This window comes from Tursiops truncatus, chromosome X (assembly GCF_011762595.2).
Source record: "Tursiops truncatus isolate mTurTru1 chromosome X, mTurTru1.mat.Y, whole genome shotgun sequence".
Lineage (NCBI taxonomy): Eukaryota > Metazoa > Chordata > Mammalia > Artiodactyla > Delphinidae > Tursiops > Tursiops truncatus.
Genome location: NC_047055.1, coordinates 27,356,345 through 27,376,481, shown reverse-complemented (window position 1 = coordinate 27,376,481; position 20,137 = coordinate 27,356,345). Strand labels below are relative to the sequence as shown.

The 20,137-nt window shown below is 42.8% G+C and overlaps 1 pseudogene; it reads right to left on the bottom strand.

Moving 5' to 3' along the window:
* Positions 1–17,297: 17,297 nt before the first annotated feature.
* On the bottom strand, positions 17,298–19,661 carry LOC101325138 (uncharacterized; annotated as a pseudogene).
* Between the last annotated feature and the right edge of the window lie 476 nt (positions 19,662–20,137).

Below are 20,137 nucleotides of genomic sequence, written 5' to 3'. Positions count from 1 at the left end.
ATCGTCTTATCAATTTTACCCCCTCCCCCCAGTATCTTTCTAAGAACTTATTTATTCTCAGTACTTCCTCCATTACCATCCCAGTTGAAGCTCTCTTCAGCTGTCATCTGGAATACTATAACTGTCTCCTAACTAGCCTCCTTACTTCCACTCTGGCCCCCTTTCAATACATTCTTTATAGTTCATTCATTCATTCAATCCAAATATATTTATCAACTACCCACCATGTGCCAGGCACCATTCTACGTGTTGGTAATATAGCAGTAAACAAAACAAAGCCCCTGAACTCATAAAGTTACATAATATTGGGAGAGATGGGCAATAAGCAAATATTTAATCAAATGTTAGATTGTGATAATGCCATGAAGAAAAATTAAACAGGCAAAGGGAATAGTGTCAGGGGGTGCGATTTTAGATGGGCTTGGCAGAGAAGCCTTCTCTGAGTAGATGGCATTGGAGCACAGGCCTGAACCAGGAGAGGGGGTGATCCACACAAATGTCTGGGGAAAGAACATTCCAGGTAGAATAAACAGCAAGCCCAATGGCTTTTGGGTGGGAACAAGGTTGGCATTTTCTAGGAATAGCAAGGAAGCCAATGTGATTGGAGCAGAGGTAACAAAGGTAGAGTAGGGGAGGTAGTCAGGGGCCAGAGCTCTGCAGATCATGGTGCAAGGACTTGGGTTTCTCTCCCAAGTGTAATTGAAAGCCTTAGGAAGATTTACAGCAGAGGAGTGGCATGACTGAGTGATTTTCCATAATATTAATCATACGACATTCTCTCTCCTACTTGAAAGCTTTCAAAAGCTTTCCATGGATTTTAGGATAAAGATCAAATTATTTACTGTGATCTATAAGGCCCTGTATGGTTGTGCTCCACCTGAGTCTTCAGCCTCATATTGTATTATGTCTTCAAGTCTTTGTACTTATCAATCTTCATCTTGCCACAGGGCCTTGGAACATGCTATTTCCTCTGTCTGGAATGCTCTTCCCTCCCCTCTTGTTTCATTAATGCCTATTCATCCCTTGGATCTCATTTTATTGTTCATTTTCACTGACTAGGTAAAAATCCTCCTATTATGGAGGTTTATAGCACTATATCCATCTCTATCATAGCATTTGTCATAAGTGCAATTGTGTATTTGTATAATTATTTGAATAACATACTCTGTCATGCAAAATTGGAAGCTTCGTCACCATTATATCCTTGGCAGCCAGAGCACTTGGTATCTTTACAGAAGATACAAAATCAGCATTTATCGAATGAATGAATAAATAAATATATTTCCCTGAGGTCTAACTTGTGTATTTTATATTGGGGCAGGCATGGGGGCTTGACAAGAATCTACTATCTGCTATGTGTTTGGGACACCCAAGAAATGTGTCATATACCTTTTATTCTGTACCTGATGGCACTATCGATTCACTAGATACAGCCGTTCTCTCTGAGTATTGTATTTTTCACAGATCAACTGGCTCACTGGATACTGTCGCTGCTCTGCTGGTATGGTAGTGTCACCTTATATCAAAGCCCTGCTCCATCAGGCACCGTAGCCTCTTTAGTGCACTGATGGGCATAGTGGGTCTTGCTGCTGCTTTACTGAGTAGAGAAGTACCCTGTTGATGGATGCCATTGCTCTGATAGGTTCCCTTACGTTACCAAAGTGGCCTATGATAAAGTTAAGGATGTGTGTATGTGGTGGGGGGATCTTTCTGTATCATGTTATCCTCATTCAGAGGAGCCCTAAATAGTGTTGCTGGGGCCACTGATGTTTGAGTTCAGTGAAAAAACTCCTTTCCTTTTCACTAGGACACACACGTGCACACGAGGGACCATGCTGCTCTCAAATATTATGTGAGCTGTAGAATCGGACCTACAGACTTGGGTTCCTCTCACAACTCCACACATTACTGGCTGGATGACCTTGTATGTTGTTAACTTTGAGCTTCAGTTGTTTCCTCATCCGTGCAATGGTACAATGACAACTTCCTTGCAGGGTCCTTACAATAAGTAAATTAGATAAATGCATATAAAGCTTTTACCACAGGGTCTGATATAATAAGGATAGCTAAGCAATTTGTGAGTTAGGAACTATTCTAAGTGCTATACAAATATTGCCTCATTTAAACATGCTCACAAACATCCTGTGAAGTAGGTACTATAATCTCCATTTTATAAATGAAGAAACTGAGGTATAGAGAGGTTAGGTAATTTGTCCAAGATCACACAGCTACAAGTAGCAGAGCTGAGAGGGAGGAGCTGGTCTAAATGAGTTGTAAAATCCCTTTCCCCTCCAAATTCTAGGATTCTATACATTGAATTAGTCCAAGGTCATTGGATTACATCAATAGATATATTCATTAACCACCCCACTTCCCACAGCAGTCCTTCTGTAAACCCGTATTAGGGCTAACACTAATGAGGAGATAAAAGCATAAGTAGCTGCCTGACTTACTTTTATCTGAGAATAATTGAGTATTCCTGGCAGCCAAAGGCTCTGAGCAGAGTGGCTCTTTAAGATTACTGACTTAAAAGAGGGCTTCATTGCAGCCCATCCTATCCCAGCGGTTTTCCCTGATGTTTATATCCTCAAGAAGGAGCAGGGCACTGGAAAGTAAATTCAAATTGGTCTTCTCAGGTTATGTGAGAGCTCCTGTGGCTTGCAAATGTCTGGTTTTGGACAGATAATTTGCTCACGGGTGTATCTAGTTTTTTTGGGGGTGTGTGTGTGTGATCTTATTAACATTGATAATGAAAATAAATGCTAAAGAATAAGGCTAATCATAGTGCAAAGAATGAAAAACTATATATTCCTATCAAAAAATATGAACTCACACACACACACACACACCTTAACTGCATATGATTACTAAAGCCAAAGCAGGACAATTTCAGAAAATACACAGAAAAAACCCTGATAATCTTGAGGATTTACCCCAGGGGTTCCCAAACTTTGGGATTTCTCACCTGGGGAGATTTAAAAACTGCTGATACTCAAGTTGCACCCCATACCAATTAAATCAGAATGTCTTGGGCGGGGGTGGGAACCAGGCTTTTCGATTTTTTTAAAGATCCCCTGGTGAGTGCAATGTGCAACAAAATTTGGGAACCACTGGTTTAGCTTATCTATACAGAAGTCATCATCTTCCTCTGAAGGCTCTACTGAAGAGTCAAGGACAAGGAAGCCTTTGAAGATCTGACATTATTTAGTAAATGAATCTCCAAGTATTCCTAAGTATTAGAAAAGGGTGGGTCTTCCTTGAGATCATGGGCTTTGTTCTTACTTGGACGGCATCTCTTCATCAGATTTAGCCTCAAATAAGAAGAGATGAAAGTGGCTGAAGAGAGGCAAAAGAAAGGGCTCCAGATTTTTTTTTAATAGAAGGAGCTTGAGGAGGGTGATTTGGTTTTAATTTGTGTGACTGTTTGCAAGAAGCACCCAATATCTATAGGTTTGTTTAGGATGACTGATGAGATTGTGAGGGAAAATAAGGTCATCAGTTGTTACCACCATGGAAGAGAAGAGGAATTTACACTTTCTTTTGCCAAGGTGTTTTTCAGCAAAATGGTGAGGAAGGTAAGGTTCTCAGCAAAATCTGCAACCATGTAGCACCATCTTCTTTTCCTGTCTCCATCATTAGTGTTTCTAACCCCAGTAAGTAGTTTTAATAAACAATCACTAATATTTACATAGTTTTTACCTTGTGCAGATGCTGTTTAGAATCACTTGTTACATCAACACACCGTGTCTTAACCCAAAGAAATAGCTCATTGAGTGCAATGTCAGGATCCAATGACTAGAAATACTCATTGGGTTCAAAGAAATATTTTGTGAAACTCAGTCTCACCAGTCTCTGAAAACTTGAGTCTAGTATCTTTCAGATGCTCTAGAATGGCTCATCACGTTTCTGAACTATGTCTTCAAACATCTGTATATTCTTAAACATTCACCAAAAATGAGGAATTCCTTTAGGGTAGCTTTTACTTCAGAGTTTGTTGCTTCCTGGAGCTGTCTTCTCCATTTCTTTAAGTGCCTCCTTAACATCTGTTTGCATTTGCACATATTTTCTGTAAGCTCATAAATTGCACTGATGATTTTGAATCTCTTATCAAATAGAGGTTGATAGAAGCATTTTTTAAAATATCATGAACTTCTCTATGAAATTTAGCTTTCGTTTGAGCAATTTTAAACTGAACATTTTTGAGGGAGTTAGATAACTGCTGGGCATCCTAACCGTATTCTACATGGGCTATGGGTGTTCTTTCGCAAATCTTTCTTGGGAAGCTTGAGGAATTTGCCTCCCCTCAAGTTTTTTCCTTCCTCAACAATAGAAAACAGAGCCTCCTGGGCAGAGCTTGAGGGTCTTTTGCTTTCCCACCTGAGGGCCTTTATCTTCCTCCTCATTAGCTGTGAGGCCAAGTTGCTCAAGTGTCCTCCATCCCCTAATTAAGACAGGCAGCCCAGGAAGGTGTGGATGGTGCAAGATGATGGGCAGCCCTCAGCACCATAGTCTATCTTTCTGGCGTCTTGTTGTGGGATTCCCTCCTCTTGGCCTTCATGAGCTGCCTTCTCCGCATCAAGGTTAATGTCGCCAGCCCTCCCCTCCTCCGCCTCCATCCTTCATGGCAGCCACTTCTGGTCGGGCCAGTGGAGCTGGTTTTATGTCGCTTTCATCAGACATAAGACCTCCTCAGTAGCTCTGGCTGGGAAGTGGGGGCACAGGTGAAAGCAAACAACGAAAGTGCCGCAGGGGTGCTGCTGGGGTGAGGGTGCTGGGCTGTGGCCGAGGCGACAGCTGCTACTGCTGGGTGACCAGGATTAGGCAAGGCTGGCTGAGGAGCAGAGACTGTGCCCGCGACAGAAAGTCTGGGTGGCCTCAAAACAGGGCAGGACCTCAGTGTCAGACTAGCGGGTTCTCTCCGTGTCAGCCAGCCTTGAGCTGGCATTTAAATCTGGCCAAGGTCAGGGCAAGTCGAAGGGGAGCAGCCAGCATCAGGGAAGGTCAACAGTTGGCCCCTGCTATTCCCTCCAGCAAGTTTCTCCAGTGGGTCCTGGAGGCCTCTAGGTCTAAGAGAATTTGCTGGGAAAAGGTGATTGACACATTTCTTCCTCGCCTCCCACCCCGCCACCCGCCTCCACATTGCTTTTGTAAGGAGGGGCTCATTGCTCCTCTCTCCACCGCAGACCCCAGAAAGAAAGGCTGGTTTGAGTGCCAACATGCCATGTGCAAATGACTTAAGACTGGTAGCTTTTCACAAACACAATTCCACCAAGGGGCAGGAGTGTTTCCTCCCACTAATACAAACTCCAATCAAACTTTTCCTTTTTTTACCCTTTGGTCCCAGGTCAAGAAGACACCATGGTTTTGTGCCAAATGCCCTGGAGGTCAATGCTCAGATATTAATGAAAATGTTTTAGGTCTGGAAGCGGCCTTAGGAATCATGGAATCCAGTGGTTCTCCAAACTTTGGTGCGCATAGGAAGCACCTGGAGGGCTTGTTGGACCACAGATTGCTGGGCCCCACCCCAGAGGTCAGGATGCCAGGGTCTGGGGTGACCTGAGAATTTGCATTTCCAACAGCTTCCTGTGGGAGGCTGATGCTGCTGGTCAGGGCACTGCACTTGCACTTGGAGAACCACGGGTCTAATCCAACTTCCTCATTTCATAGATGGGTCAACTGAGGCAGAACCCCAGCTGGGTTCCATGATTGGTTTTAACGCTTACCAGTTGTTATGACTTTGCAATCTCATTTAGCTTTTCTGGGTCTCAGTTTTCTTATCTACAAAATTAGGTAATAAGCGCTGGCCTGCCTATCCCAGGGAGTTTAATTTACAGGTGGCTGCTATTGGGTAGTTACTCAGGCTTTTAGCAACAACCCTCTGGTTTGGTGTGGAGCAGTCACGTGGTTATCAGGTCTACGAGCTTAAACAGCTCCCCTCTGGTTAGTGGGTCAGTTTACTCTCTGCCTTCCCTTTCACTGAGGACTGAGAGAGGAAGAGGCTGTCAAATTGGGGGTAGGACATAAAGCATTTGTTCTTTTTGTTGTGTTTCTCTCATCCTGCATGTTCCTCTTATGTTTGTTAATATTTCTAAGTATATTGGTTTTCCTTTTTTGTGTAGAAAGTTTCCCAATGTTTTCCTTTTCTGTTTCTTTCATGTTCTTTAAAAATTCTTTACCGTCTGATAAGACTATTCAAGGATATATTTTCTTCTTATTTTCCTCGTGAATTTTTACCTTATATACCCATATCCCTCTGGAGTTATATTGGCACATGTTCTGAAGTTCGGATCTTGGCTGACTTTCCTTTTTTCTAAACAGCTAACCTCTGGCATCATTTGTTGGGTAATCCCTTTCCTCTCTCTCTCTTTTTTTTTTTTTCGGTACGTGGGCCTCTCACTGTTGTGGCTTCTCCCATTGCGGAGCACAGGCTCCGGACGCGCGGGCTCAGCGGCCATGGCTCACGGGCCTAGCTGCTGCACGGCATGTGGGATCTTCCCGGACCGGGGCACGAACCCGTTTCCCCTGCATCCGCAGGTGGACTCTCAACCACTGTGCCACCAGGGAAGCCCCCTTTCCTCTCTTTTGATGTGTGGCTGTGCATCCTAGGAATGTAGAATAGGTGGGAGTGAGATTTGTGTCCAAGCCCATTTTTTTTCCAGGTGGGGATGCTAAGGCCCAAGCAGCTAACTGATTTTCCTAGGGTCATGTTAGTTAATGGAGAAGCTGTGATTAAAACCAACATCTCTGACTTCTAATCTGAATTTGAGATAGGTCTGCTTCTTTTCTATAGAGCTCTAGGGACATTTGACAGGAGAAGGTTATTAAGCCAAAAAGTAAATGAGCATGACCCAGGGTCTCTGAAAGATACAGACCAGCCTTCCTTACCCATCCCACAGAAACCAGTAAATATTTACTGCACACCTATGTTCAATGACTCGTATGAGACATTGCTGGGGACAGAAAAGCAGGTGTCACTATCTCTAGTGACAGAGGCTCAAGTCTAGTTGGGAGAAAGATTGCATGTGAAATATTTCCATCTTCACAGTCTCATGCATTGACTCACTCACCTCTGCAACAGAGTCAGGACGTCAGACAGTGTGTGGGCTTTTCCCAGGAAATGTTTCACAGAGGAGAGAAGACTTGAACTCAAAAGATGACAGTATCCCCTACCTGGGTAGGGCAGTAAAGGCAAGAAATTGTCTACACAGTATCTGTGTTAAAATTCACACAAGGCCTGAGAGGGTCCTAAGGTGTAAGTAAAGCCTGACTCAAGGAGTGGGGGAAGGAACAGCATATTGCTTCTGGCCGGAGGATAGACCTGGGTGATGTGCTGGAGGTTCCTGTGGTGAGGAAGGTGCCTAATAGGGCACCCCCATTTCCTACCACGTGCTATGACCAGGGCTGTCTCTACTCGCTACTTTTCTGTAGCAGAAACCAATACTCCTAGATTTTTTTTTAATACAAAAGAGTGCACTCATTTTTTTTACCTGCTTCCTGTCTCGGTCCATTTTTTTTGCATTGAATCTAATTATAGACCAAAGACTAAAAGTTTGGGATAAAGGTGATAAACAATTCATAACTGAAATACATATTGATAATGTATAAATAGCACAACTAAAAATGGAAGAGAGGGAAGGGAAAAATAGAATGAGCTCGTGGATTATTACATAGGCATATGGGAGTCCACGGATTTTTTTTAAATTTAATTAATTTATTTATGGCTGTGTTGGGTCTTCATTTCTGTGCGAGGGCTTTCTCTAGTTACGGAAAGTGGGGGCCACTCTTCATCGCGGTGCGCGGGCCTCTCACTGTCGCGGCCTCTCTTGTTGTGGAGCACAGGCTCCAGACGCGCAGGCTCAGTAGTTGTGGCTCACGGGCCTAGTTGCTCCGCGGCATGTGGAATCTTCCCAGACCAGGGCTCGAACCCGTGTCCCCTGCATTGGCAGGCAGATTCTCAACCGCTGTGCCACCAGGGAAGCCCCCGGATTTTTTTTTAAATAGACTTCATTCTTTAGAGCAGTTTTAGGTTCACAGCAGAGTTGAGCAGGAGGTACACAGATTTCTCACGTACCTCCTGCTCCCACACATGCACAGCCTCCCCGACTATCAACATTGTACACCAGAGGGGCACATTTGTTACAGTTAACCAACCCTACATTGACAAGTCATTATCACTCAGAGTCCATAGTTTACATTAGGATTTACTTTTTCATTTTTTTTAACATCTTTATTGGAGTATAACTGCTTTAGGGTTTACTCTTGATGTACATTCTTTAGGTTCTGAGAAATGTATAATGACATGTATCCACCATTACATATCATACAGAGTCGTTTCACTGTCCTAATAATCCCATGCTCAGCATATTCATCCATTCCTTCCCCCAACCCCTGGCAACCACTTATCTAGTCTCCATAGTTTGCCTTTTTCAGAATGTCATGTACTTAGAATCCTACAATATATAGCCTTTTGAAATTGGCTTCTTTCACTTAGTAATATGACTTAAGTTTCTTCCATGTGTTTTCATGGCTTGATACCTCAGTTCTCTTTTTTCCCTACCTTTACTGAGATATATTTGGTGTATAACACTGTGTAAGTTTAAGGTGCACAACGTGATGACTTGATAGCCATATATATTGTGAAGTGATTACCACATTAAAGTTAGTTAACACATCCATTACCTCACATAGTTACCTTTTCTGGTGGTGGTGGTTGTTGTGAGAACTTTTAAGACCTACTCCCTTAGTAACTTTGAAGGATACAATATAGTATTGTTAACTATAGTACATTAGGTCCCCCGAACTGGTTCATCTTATAATTGGAACTTTGTACCCTTTGACCAACATCTTCCCATTTCCCCTACCCTGCAGCCCCGGCAACCACCATTCTACTCTGTTTCTATGAGTTTGGGTTTTTTTAAATTCCACATATAAGTGAGATCATACAGTATTTGTCTTTCTCTGTTTGACTTATTTCACTTAACATAACGCCTTCATGGTCTACCCATGTCATAAAATTCAGGATTTCATCCTTTTTATGACTGAATAATATTTCATTATATATATGTGTGTGTGTGTATATGTGTGTGTATATGTGTATATACACATCACATTTTCTTCCATTCATTCATGCACAGGCACTTAGATTGTTTCCATGTCTTGGCTATTGTGAATAATGTTGCAGTGAACAAGGGGGTGCAGATATTTCCTCAAGGTAGTTATTTCATTTCCTTTGGCTATATATCCAGAAGTGGGATTTCTGGATCATATGGTAATTTTACGTTTAATTTTTTTGAGGAAACTTCATGCCATCTTACATAGTGGCTGTACCAATTTACACTCCCAACAGTGTAAAGTGTTTCCTTTTCTTTATATCCTCACCAGCACTTGTTTTTTTGATAATAGTCATCCGAACAGGTGTGAGGAGATACCTCAAGGTGGTTTCAATTTGCATTTCCCCGATCATTAAAGATGTTAAGCACCTTTCCCTCTACCTATTGGTCATTTGCCTATTTAGGTCCTTTGCCCATTTTAGAAATGGGTTATCTGTATTTTTGGTATTGTATGAGTTCCTCATATATTTTGGATATTAACCCCTTATCAGATAGAGATTTGCAAGTATTTTCTCTCCCTCTGTCGGTTGCCTTTTCATTTTGTTGATTGTTTCCTTGGCTGTGTGTGAGCTTTTTTGTTTGATATAGTCCCACCTGTCTATTTTGGCTTTTGTTGCCTGTGCTTTTAGTATAAAATCCAAAAAGTATTGCCAAAACCCATGTCAGGGAGCTTGTCATAGGGAAACTATGTTTTCTTCCAGGAGTTTTATGGTTTCAGGTCTTACATTTAAGTCTTTAATCCATTTCAAGTTAACTTTTGTGAGTGGTATAAGATGGGAGTCCAATTTCATTCTGCAAGTCGACAACCATTTTCCCCAACACCATTTATTGAAGAGTCTACCCTTTCCCCATTGAGTATTTTTGGCTCCCTTGTCAAATATTAGTTGACCAATTATGCAAGGCTTATTTCTGAGCTCTTGATTCTTTTTCATTGTTCTGTGTGTCTGTTTTTATGCCAGTATCATACTGTTTTGAATACTATACCTTTGTAATATAGTTTGAAATCAGGAAGTGTGATGCCTCCAGCTTTGTTGTTCTTTCTCAGGATTGTTTTGGCTATTTGGAGTCTTTTGTGGTTCCATACAGATTTTAGGATTATTTTTTCTATTCTGTGAAAAATGTCATTAGAATTTTGCTAGGAATTGTACTGAATGTGTAGGTGGCTTTGTGTAGTATGGACATTTTAACAATATTCTATCTACAAAATTGGGATATTTTTCCCTTTGTGTCTTCTTCAATTTTTGTCCTCAGTGTCTTATAGTTTTTGGTATATAGATCTTTTACCTCCTGGGTTAAATGTATTCCTAAGTATTTTATTGCTTTTGATGTATTGTAAATGAGATTGTTTTTATTATTTGTTTTTCAGATACTGTGTTCTTACTGTATAGAAATGCAACTGATTTTTGTATATTGATTCTGTATCTTGCAAATTTACTGAATTCATTGATCTAACATTCTAACATTTTTTGGTGGAGTCTTTAGGGTTTTCTATATATAAGATCATGTCATCTGCAAACAAAGACAATTTTACTTCTTACTTTCTGATTTTGATGTCTTTTATTTTTCTTGTGTACTTTCTCTGGCTGGGACTTTCGGTTCAATCCTGAATAGGAGTGGTGAGAGTGGGCACCCTTATCTTGTTCCTGTTCACCATTGAGTATGATGTTAGCAGTGGGCTAATTGCAAATGGCCTTTATTATGTTGAGGTACAGTCCTTCTATACCTAATTTGTTGAAATTTTTATCATGAAAGGATGTTGAATTTTATCAAATGCTTTTTTTCCCCATCTGTTGAGATGATCATATGATTTTTATCTTTCATTCTATTAATGTGGTGAATGACATTTATTGATTTGTATGTTTTGAACCTTCCTTGCATCCTAGGGGTAAATCCCATTTGATCATGTGCTGTTGAATTCCATTTGCTAGTATTTTGTTGAGGAATTTTGCATCTATCTTCATCAGGAATATTGGTCTGTAATTTATTTTCTTATAGTGTCCTTATCTGGTTTTGGTTTCAGGGTAATGCTGGCCTCATAAGGTTGGGAGTGTTCTCTCCTCTTCAATTTTTTGGTAATTGTTTAAGAAGGATTGGCATTAATTTTTTAAATATTTGGTAGAATTCACCAGGGAAACCATCTGGTCTTGGAATTTTCTGTGTTGGGAGTTTTTTGATTACTGATTCAATCTCCTTATTTGTTGTTTTGTTCAGATTTTCAATATCTTCATGATTCAGTCTTGGTAGCTTGTATGGTTCCAGTGATTTATCCATTTCTTCTAGGTTATCCAGTTTGTTGGTGTATAATTGTTCATAGTTGTCCCTTAAAATCCTTTGTATTTGTGTGGTATGAGTTATAATGGTTCCTCTTTCATTTATAATTTTATTTGAATCTTATTTTTCATGGTTTAGCTAAAGGTTTTTCAATTTTGCTTATCTTTTCAAGAAACCAACTTTTAGTTTCATTGATCTTTTTTCTACTGTTTTCATATTCTCTATTTCATTCATTCTCAAATCTTTATTCCCATCCTTCTGCTAACTTTGGGCTTAGTTCTCCTTTTTCTAGTTCCTTGAGGTGTAATATAAGGTTGTTTGAGATTTTTTTTATAATTAATGTGGGTACTTATTACTATAAACTTTCCTCTTAAAACTGCTTTTGGTACATCCTGTAAGTTATGATATCTTGTTTCCATTTTTATTTGTCTCAAGATATTATTTCATTTCCCTTTGATTTCTTTGATCCATTAGGTGTTCAGGAAATTGTTTAATTTCCATGTATTTGTGAATTTTAAAATTTTCCTCCTGTTACTGATTCCTAGTTTTATAACATTGCAGTCAGAAAAGATGCGTGATAAAATTTCATTTTTCTTGAATTTGGTAAGACTTGTTTCGTCTATTTGCAATAACTATCACCATTAACAGTTTTTGTTGTTATTTTAACCCGCCTAGGTCTTGACTGTCTACATACGGCCTTCACGTCCTCTTTTTAATTTGAATCCTCACCATGGCCTATGAGATTTCTGCTCTCAGGAAAGGGCCATGATGCTGGATGCACTGTTGTAGATTTACTTATAAAATGGTTATCTTTGGACGATGTGCTTTAGAAGGGAGGATGCAAAAATGTTTTCTTGGGGTTACTAAGAGGTTGTCATTTTCCTTGACAAAGAAAAAAAAAGTATTTCTAATGGAAAAAGTCCAGATGATTTAGTCCAAGGATTGTCTTAGGCTTTATGAGCTTAGTTATATGTTTCACTTTTTGGTTGCTACTCCATGCTTTGCGAAGACTAGTTCCCCAATCAGCCCACCACCCCTTGAAACACCTTCCCTGTGTCCCTGGGGCACCCCAATTCGTGCAAACTGGGTAATAGTAACGTATAGAATACTTATACAGAGCTTTTTCTTTACACATGCCCCATGTCAATCTGTTTCAGATCTGACAACAGTAAGCACCTCCCTATGAGACAGAACATTTCTTGGGGATTATTGTACTCCTCTGGATGGTTAGTCCATTAGTGTTTGGCATCTTGCCCCAATTCCACTGTGACCCTCTCCAGTTGCCCAGAAATGTACTGCACATCATACATATCCTATTGTTGGAGCACTTAAGACTCTTAAAATTCAAAATTCTACAGAAGCCAAAAGCTGTACTTCCAATCAGGCAGACAGCAAGCTCACCACACTGAAGAAAGTCTGGGGCCACTGGAGAGCTGTCTTATCCCCTCACTCCTGCCTTGAGGTGGAGAACTCCATGTAGCCAAACTTCTAGTTCCTTCCCCTCAGTAACTTCTGCTTCACAGGTTTTAGCCCAAAGCAAGGCTGCAATCCCAAAGCCACAGAACAACTGACTTTCTGCTAACGGGAAGCCTGAAGTGACTGAAGCAGCCTTTCCCTGCCCTCATTCCTAGAGGCACACACACCTCAACAATCACTAGGCTGGACAGCCCCCACCTCCCCAGTGAACCACTCCCCCCGAGTCACAGGGAAGAGGGAAGGTCAAAAGGGGAAGTGGGAAAGGAGGAGTCAGGATGAGAGGGATGGTTAACTGTGAGGGGCGGGGACAAGTAGCCCAGCAATTTTTGACTCCTCCCTTCCCATCTTGCCACACAGTCTTTTTCTTTTGTAGCATCGCCTCCATTAAGAACTTCTAGGCAGAGGAGTAAAGATATAAGCTCACTTGCCATAAGAGTTAGTTGGTTAATAGGCTGGCTCTCCAAGGCACCAACCACCCTAGATTTTCATCTAGGTTCACCGGAAGTTGGTTAAAATTTCCTCTCCATAGTCCTTCCCCTTTATTCCATTCCCCAAACACATCAAACACCATGAGCTCCCTTTGGATGCCTGGAGAGCTCATTTTCTTAGGGGACCCAGAGGTGTCTTTTCAGTACTATACCTTTCACTGTGGGTGCCTCTGTCACCTTGGGGCTACTTTGCTTAAATAGAAATGCAGACCTAGACATAACTGTGCCTTTTCAGTTCTGAGTGTAATGGCTGAGAAAAACCAATGGCTGCTTGGTTTTGCTGATGCCGGAATAATGTGATACCATACAACCACATGCTGGATTTTGCATTTTCTCTATAAAACATCTACTGTCCCTGATTCTGTATCTTTACCTTTTTGATGCTAGGTTTTTGATTGATTGGATTTTATTTCCTTTGTATTCCCATAATGAAAATTCATTTAGGTGGATGCCCTTTACCCAGGTAATTCTGGTAGATTAGCAGTTATACCTTTCTTCTCTCTCTTCTCAGTGTGGACTTCTATCAGGTTATTCTTATTCTGAGAACTCCCCATTATTGATTTTTCCCCCCACAGTTAACAACTGTGTTTTTAAATAGAGGTTATTTTTTTAATGCCCAGAGGCACATTCTTAAAAATACTCAGCTTCTTTGATCTTTGCTATATGAAAACAAATACAACAGAACCTGTTCTGTAGTTTTTGTCACAGCAGGGAGGGAAATCAAATAGGATATTGACAATTCAGACCTGAAGGTTGTCAGAGAAGCAAAATGTTAAGAGGTAGTGCGGGGCATAAAGGGCCTCTACTCAGCTGTGCCTGACCAAGCTCATGGCATGCAGTGGGTATTTGTATGGGGGAGAGGTAGTACTGAAGAGAAGTTGTGTATATAAACACCTGCGGAGCAAAGAAAGAGACCAGTGGGAGCGTAGTACAGTGGGGGGTGAGTAGAGGGGGCAAGATGTTTCGTATTTGTACTCCAGCCTGGACCAGGGGCTAGATCCAAGTATTATAGCAAGATGGGCTATTAGAATAAGGCAGCTTCAGAAGCAAGGGGCCCACTATGCTCAGGTAACAAAGTGTAACACAGAGTGAAGAAGGGAAAGGGGTGATCGACCAGATATTTAATCTGGCCTGCCTGTAACATTTGTAATATTTGCAGGGTTCAGAAGAAGAGTTCCGTTGGGAATCCACATAAGATCTATCTAAATATTTGAAATGTTTAAATCACCTAATAAACCATTAAATAAAACATGCTGGATCTCCTTCCAAGACAAATGTACTTTCATAATGACCTGAAAGGCCAGGTTGGGATTTCAAATTCTCCAACTTCTCTAAGTTCTGCTCCAATGCTGTGGGAACAGCTGCCCCCTCTCCCCTCCCCCTGCCTGTGCCCTGGCTCCTAGGCCAGGCCCCATCCCCTGTTCTGGGCATACAATCCCCCCTCCCCTAGGGCCTGGGAGCACATACCCAGGCAGTGCAGTCAGTCCTCCCCAGGAGAGCTCTAAGAGGAGCACACAGGCCCTGGAAGCAGGCTTGTGACGGTTCAGGGGTGCCAGGTACCTGGAGCATGGGCTAGCAGGGACACACCCCTTGTTCCCATGGGCTGGGTTCCTGGCCCTATAAGAAGGGGTATGGTTGGAAGAAGGCCAAAGTGGGATCTCTAAAAAACAGAGCTCAGGACAGAGGTCCCTCTTGCCTGGGCCTAGAAGCAATACTATAATTACAACTAGCACGGCATAAACACTAACAAATCAGAGCCAGTTTGAAGGTCCTCAAATCATACTACTTGGCCTGCCCTTTCAGTTTAAATAATGGTGACAGGGAGTGCTTTGCCTTTTGTCTCACCATGGGGTTCTAGCCCTAAGGAATAATATGTGATAATACATTTTAAAATGTCAACACTGGCGACCAAAAAAAGATTGTGGGGATGTTAAGTTTACTTTACTTTAATAGACATTAAGTACCTACTAAGAGGAAAACTCATTGCCCAGGGCTTTGGGAAAGAAAGATAAATAAAACCCTTTAAGGTCCCAACCATTTAGAGGTTCAGTCCAGGGGCTGGTGTTGGTGGAATGGGGTGTGTGTGTGTGTGTGTGTGTGTGTGTGTGTGTGTGTGTGTGTGTGTGTGTGTGTGTGTGTGTGTGTGTGTGTGTGTGTGTGTGTGTGTGTGTGTGTGTGTGTGTGTGTGTGTGTGTGTGTGTGTGTGTGTGTAGTTAGAATATAAGACATGCCACCACAGAATATGAGGTTATCAGCTATCTATAAGGAGGCCAGGAGACAAGCCCATGGGAACAAAGTGTACCCCAGGCAGACCATATTTCAGGTACCTAGGAAGCCTTAACTAACTGCAGAAATGAGGCTGTCTGGTCTCAAATCCCCAGGCCCTTCCCCTTCTCTGATCCTCTACTCTGGTCATCTACAACTTTATCTTTCTATTTCCTTAAACAGAGTTCAGAGATTAAGTCCATTTTCTCCCTTTCCTCTTTTTATTTTTACTCATTATTTATTGAAATACTTCAGATCTACACAAAATTATAAAGAATACTACTGTAAATGTCTATTTACCCACAACCCAGCTTAAGAAATGTAACATTACAAATATAGTTGAAGCCCCCTGCGAAGCCCTTCCCAATAGAATTCCCCTCCCTTTCTTTTCTCAAGAGGTAACCAATATCCTAAATGTGGTGTTTATCTTTCCATTGCATGCCCTTCTGTATGCTACATTTGTATACATCTTTCACATGCATTGCCTTTTACTCTCTGTATGTATCCGCAATCAGTATATGGTGATTGAATGTTTTCTTAGACTTCATATCATGTTTGCATCCTTCTGGAACCAGCTTTTTCCCTTATGCATTTTTTTCCTGCCATCACCCATTCTTAGCCTCTCTGTGTCTCAGCCCCTGTGAGTTCTAATCTCCTCTCCAGTCCAGCCCTTGCCATCCTGTTTAGTTTACCTATAACAGTCCCAAGCCAGTGAACGAAGGCTGGTCCCACCACGGGTGGGTCTCAGCTTCTCCCCGTGTGGCTCTAAACCAGTGCTTCTCAAACCGTAGCTGCATCAGAGTCCCCTGGAGGGCTTGTTACAATACAGGCTGCTGGGCCCCACTCCCAGAGTTTCTGATTCGCAGGTCTTGGGTGGAGCCTAAGGATTCCTGGGTGATGCCGATAATGCTATTTTAAGGACCAAACTTTGAGAACCAGTTTTCCAAATTAGTGTCTGGGCTCAGGCTCTGCAGCACCATCTGGCCTCCAGGCAATCTGGGCCATGCATCAGGTTTCCTTCAAAAGCTCACAGCAGTACTATGAAATACACATATAACACAAGTCATGTGTAATTTTAAATGTTCTAGTAGCCACATTAAAAAAGTAAAAAGAAACCGGAGGAAGTAATTTTAATGTTGTATTTGTTTAACACTATATTATCATTTCAATGTGTAGTTATTAATGAGACTTTACAGTATTTTTTACACTTACAGCACATCTCAACTCAGACTAGCCACATTTTGAATGCTCAGCAGCCACATGTGGCTAGTGACTAATGTAGTAAATAGCACAACTCTAAAGGCTCGACCTCCATTTCCGTCTTCACAAAAATTGTTTTAAACTTGAAATTTTAATTTATTTTGGGCTGCAATAAAAGAATTTCAAACAGGCTTACCAAATGGTAGAAAGTGATGCCTTTCAATGAAGGTAAAATTGGTCAAAGGTAAAAGAGATTCGAATCAGGATTATTTATGTAAATAAAATCTGCCTACATTTCAGTTTATTAACTTAAAACAAACATATCTGACAGCATTTGTTCTAGTTAAAAATAACTGTAAGAGAAAAAACTCATATGTTATTGGATATCACTTTTTGGGTGATGAATTTTGGAATGGAATCAGTGTTAATAACATTCCCATGGGCTTCGAAAAAATGAAAAACCTAAAAATCGTGAAAAACAGATCCTTTATTCTTTCTTCATCTTCTTTCCATTCCTCCCAACTGCAGGATGAAATGAGAGAAAATTAACAATTATACAGCACTAACCAGCACCAGAGACTTTCTAAATCTAAGAAAATGGTCAGCCCTTTGTGTATGTGCTGCATTTGAGGGCTCTATCTAAACAAGTAGAGAAGAACAACACGTTTTCCTCTTGTAACCTGCACCTTGGATACAGGGTGCTTGTACAACCGATGGCTTCAATCATGTGATCATACCAACCTTGTCTCCCTCTTGCCCAACACCATAAATGCTTTTTTCCCCCTTGAGAGGTGATTCTGGGATTTAAATCACTCTCTCCACCTTAAAAGCCTATGCTCATTCCACAAATGATACTCCCTTACTCTCCCAGACCTTCCGTTTCTATATCTACCATATGAGAAAGAGGCTATTACCATGAAATACACAGCTGTGAAAATGCAGAAAAAATGTTAATCACTTAAATATACTCAAAGACAAGATACACCTTAAGACTTCATTACCAATTCAGTGATAAACAAGAGTCATACTGTGACTAAATTGCTCTTCTTTTGACTGTCACATAAAATACAAAAATCTACAACCGAACAAATCGTTAGGTATTAATCACTAAATGTGGTCCTACCTGAAATTCTGAACGTTTTGCTATTTGTAAGTAGTCAGATTCTAAAAGTCGTCATCTCTTAGTACAGGAGACTGCACTTCTGTGGCCAAGTAATGAAGGCCCCACTAGTGCCCAGCCCAGCTACTTTTGCTGCTGCTGATTTATATTACTAGGTGCATGAATGTTCTATTAACATTCTGAGTAGGTAAATTTGAATTGTTAAACTAATTTTAAACAAATTTTTTCTCAATTCACTGGGAGAATTAAAAAACGAAAACAAAATTGGTAAGTGCCTGGGAGCCGCTGGGTTATTTTCAAAGCTATACACAGCTACCTGGACTTTCTGGGTCTGTCCTGCTGGGTTCAGGTTCTTTTTGTTACACTTCTCTTTCCCCCTCACTTTCAGCACCTCGGGCCTCTTCACTGGCGTTTTCATCCTGGTATTAAATTGTTTCTTTAGTGAATAATACAGACTTTGGGACAAGACATTCACAGAAAAAAAAATCCCAATTCAAAAGACTACTCTACCCTTAGGAGACGCAGAAGGATAGGAGCAACTAAGAAAACAGTAGCTGGGTACCTTCCTTCTGGTTGCTGTAACACTTCCATGGCCCTCACTTTTCTCCTGCTTGATCATTTTCACAGTGACATTATTTCTCTTTTTCCAGTAAATCTGTCACCCTGTGCTACTTATTACTTATGGCTCTTTAGGGAATGGATCAGAATCGTCGGGGTCTGATGCATTCTGTATGTTTCGGTCAGAACTCTGTTGCAAAAATGTGTTTTGCCTCGATGACAAAAATCTGTGGTGAAGCTCATTGGTTCCTCACCCCCCTGAATATTTCACCGTGACCAAGTGCTCCCGTATCAGCTCATAATGTATTGGGATCAACTTTCTAAGAATCTTGACATTTTTAAAAGCCAGGATCCAAAAGCCGTTTGCTTGTTCTTTTCTCTTCCATCTCCTCCCAAGCTCCCTCCCGAACACCTGCCTCCACTGACCTTCACCTGTGGCCTCATAAATGGCACCGATCATCTCAGACCTCTTACCAGGGGTTGGCAGAGGGCAGCTTATTTCCCCCCTCCAAAACTGGAGCGGTCGTTATGGAGGTGGGCTTCTACTGGGCCCCTATGGCCTTCAGCTCCTGGAGGCCCCGACTCCCGGCTTCACCTCCCGAGGCTCCCCTCTGAGCCTGGGTCCCTCGCTACCCGTGTCTCCCGACCGACCCGCCCGCCAGCCGCTCACCCTCAGGGGTGCTGAGCTCCTCGGGTTCCTGGGCTGCGGGCCCCGCCCATCGGGCGCCTGGGGTTCGGGGAGCCTGGCCAAGGCTTCGCGCTCGCTCGGCGGGGGCGGGACGAACACGTGGTTGTTGTAGGGGACGCGGGGCAGCAGTAAGTACGCCAGCTCCAGGAGCACGAAGTGAAAGCTCGCCGCGGGGAACTGGTGCACTTCTAACACGAGGTTCTGGCCCCCTGCCGCCGCCTCCTCCTCCTCCTCCTCCTCTACCTCCTCCTCCTCCTCCTCTGCCGGCCTGATGTCCGAGTCCTCCTCAGCGCCCCCGCCTTCCAGGGCCGCCTCCCCAGCGCCTCCCCAAGCACCCGGCGCCGTGTCGCCCCCGCGAATCTCCGAGTCGCGGTCCACCTGGTCGCCGGCTCTGGCCGCCTCGGTCTGGGCCCCAGCTGCGCCTGCGGGGCCCTCTGGGCCTCCCGGGGCCGGGTCTCCATCCCCCGTGGCCGACATGGCACCGAGCAGTTACCTCTACCAGGCGGGCGTCGATTGCGCAGGCGGTGGCCGCTGAGGTGGCTGCCCTGACGGGAGGCTGAGGGCTGTGGCTGCCGGACGGGGAGGCCGCTGAGGGGACAACAGAGGAGGCCCCACGACAGGGCGGGCAGGGGGCCGACACCGGGAGTGGCCCACTGAGGCCGGGCCTCAGATAGCAGTAGGCCAGGCCGTGAGGGAAAGATTCTTCTAGGCCACAGGCGGGGGGCGGGGCCGGAAGAGTAGACAGTGGGCCGTGCCCCCTCGTCTCGAGCTCCAAGCTTATTTGCTGACAAGCGAGGATTGACGTGCCCTGTGCCCAGTGAACGACCAAGGCCCTTCGGTTGTAGGATTGCTCACAGTCGCCTCCCTGTTCTTTGGCGCCTCAGGTTTTACCCTATGTTCAGGTTCACAAGGCTCCTGTCCTTTTAATTTTATGATTGTCCAAAAAATTATTTATGGAGGC